The sequence below is a fragment of the Rhynchophorus ferrugineus genome, unplaced genomic scaffold (assembly GCF_030347505.1).
Source record: "Rhynchophorus ferrugineus isolate W39M unplaced genomic scaffold, kcgeb_rfMv2 rfM8, whole genome shotgun sequence".
NCBI classification, from domain to species: domain Eukaryota; kingdom Metazoa; phylum Arthropoda; class Insecta; order Coleoptera; family Curculionidae; genus Rhynchophorus; species Rhynchophorus ferrugineus.
Genome location: NW_027472587.1, coordinates 31,574,359 through 31,576,984, shown reverse-complemented (window position 1 = coordinate 31,576,984; position 2,626 = coordinate 31,574,359).

The following is a 2,626-nucleotide window of genomic DNA, read 5'->3' as shown; positions in this document are numbered from 1 at the left end:
TTTTCTATTAGTGTGCTATGATATGGTGCATGGTCCATAATAATAACTGATGGTTCCTCTAGGTTATTTAACAATTGATTTTGAAACCTCAACAAAAACATGGTATGGTTCATTTCTACATGATAATCGCGCTTGGACTTGGATGAGAACACTAATTCTGCATCAGGAATAAAACCACTCTTATTCCCTACATGAATTACATTATATCTACAATAAATTATTAATATATATTATAACCAACAAATCTAATTAAATGCTATTGCAACTTTTACCCTTTTCCATCAATTTTTGTTATCTTTAGACATTTGCTGTGATGCGAATATGATCTTTTGATGATTTTTTGATGAAATTATAAACATAAACATCGATAAAATAGTTTATGTTCTTACTGTTCTTCAGTTCTACATTTCGTATATTTGATCTCGAATTGAGCCAATATCAACATGGTCAAGACTCATCCACTTTGTATGTAGACGGGTTTTCTTTATTGAATCAACATATTGTTCTTCATTTGTAAGCGATATTAGTTATAATTCCCACAGTAATATTCAGCGCAGCTAGAACACGCTAAAAATATTTTCAATAAAATTGCAGCAACTTATAATATTTAATAATGACAATCAAAGTCCTAAATTATAACCAATATTTTGAATAATTTTGTGTATGTTTGAAAACTGGATGACTTTGACTGGGTAGTTCGGCTTCACGTTCGAACTTATCACTTAGCATTATGTCTTTTTTTAACTGGAACAAAGTGGGAAGGAAAGTATAGTCTGATTCTGAAACGAATTTACAAATTGCGACAGGCAATACATTAAACATATTGATGATATATGTACAAAAAATCTTTGAATAGACTATATGTTGATTTTTCTAAATGGTAATAATTGCAAGAATACGTATAGAAGTTATTAATCAGCATATGTGAACAAACGCAACGGATATAAACAAGAAATTCGAGATATCTGTGTTTGGCGTATAGTTTTCGACGCCTACCATCACAAAAGGTTTAATTAATATTCCAAGTCTTCATTGAGACGCGCGGAAGTAATCTCCCTCCGACAATCAAACTTTTGATACGGTTTCGTAAAATATATCTCTGATTTCCACCATTATTTCGAATAGGGTTGTTTTCGAGATACAGTGTCGAAGACCAAACCGTAAATATACAGGTAGAGTTTATTAAGTGGGGTTCAGATTTCGTGTTTTGAGCCCGAACAAGAGGACTGGCAACATTAACGTCCGCCCAAGATGGTTTCTACGGATATATTAATCTTGTAAATCTTCTGTTTTAATAATTCTATATATTAAGAGGGTATTCTAATCAAAAGGTATGACAGTAGGGGTTGGAAAAAAAAGAAAATGTGATAAAATAAACAATATATTTACTCTCCAGTTTTTTGTTATATTTTTTAATTTAAAGACTATATGAATGAAGAGAATCTTTAAAAATATCCAAAACGTTCCTGTAACTTCTAACTAAAGAAGTGTGAGGACTCAATGACTACAAACTTCTAAGTAATCTGAAACCAATAATGTTTCTTGACCTTTCTATTTCCAATAGTTTCATCTTCATTGCTCATCATTTTGTGAATTCCTACTCTATTGCTAAACCTGGAGATATGTTCGAACGGGTGTTGTTCTACTGCTTTTGTTGGAGGTAGTGACGCAATACTAAATTTACATTTAGATGCTGCCGATGGGAATCGTGTTTATTTCGCCAAATATTGAGCATTCACTTGGGGTCATGAATATTGGGCTTAAATGTTGATGCACCTGGTCTCCGTTTTTTCACATTGAGCTATCGTAATAAATTCACTTTTCATTACCAATAATAATATAATGCAAAAGACCTTTCCAATTTTATTATTGAAACAGCAATTCAAGCGCGATCAAACTTATTTCAACTTCTGACTTGTGGTTGGAAACGGTGATACTCCTTACACTTATGAATATCCTTTTGGCATTTTACGCGAATAATTTTTGAGTAATACCTTCAAATCCTCGTTGTCGAATTTTTAGGCTATCCAGTATGCTTTTCTGTCGGCGTCAAATTCACTGCTTTGGAAACGTCTAAATCACTATTCACATGTTGAAGTTGATGGGGCATGGCATTTCACTAACTTTCAGACAGCACTCGATGAACTTCAATTGCCGTTTTCTTTGAACTGAAGTAAAAACAATTCCAATGCGAGTTACTCAATACAATATCACATATTTTCAAAGCAGCGAAAACAAATTTTACACCATAAAAAAAATATAAATTTCACGGTATAGGCGACAATGGGGAAATGTTTTGTTAAGTTCAATCAACGGTAGCGCTGCGATCGCAAATTGTGATTGGCTAGTTTAAATTCCTGGTGCCGCCACTAACATGGAACGTGATTGGTCGGTCAAATTGTGTGAAGTCAGCATTTCCTATGGGCGTCCACTTTTAAGTTTATTGTTTGAAGGTTTTGGTTTTCGTTTAGATCAAGAAATCTTCGTTTTACGTTGTGTATATTTTCTGTTTTACCTTAATTATTATAGAGTAATAATATAAAAATTGATGACAATGCGTCCGTGTAGTAAAAGATGTAGCGTACCTGGGAGAAAATCAACTATGGAAATTAGGCACCGTTTCCCA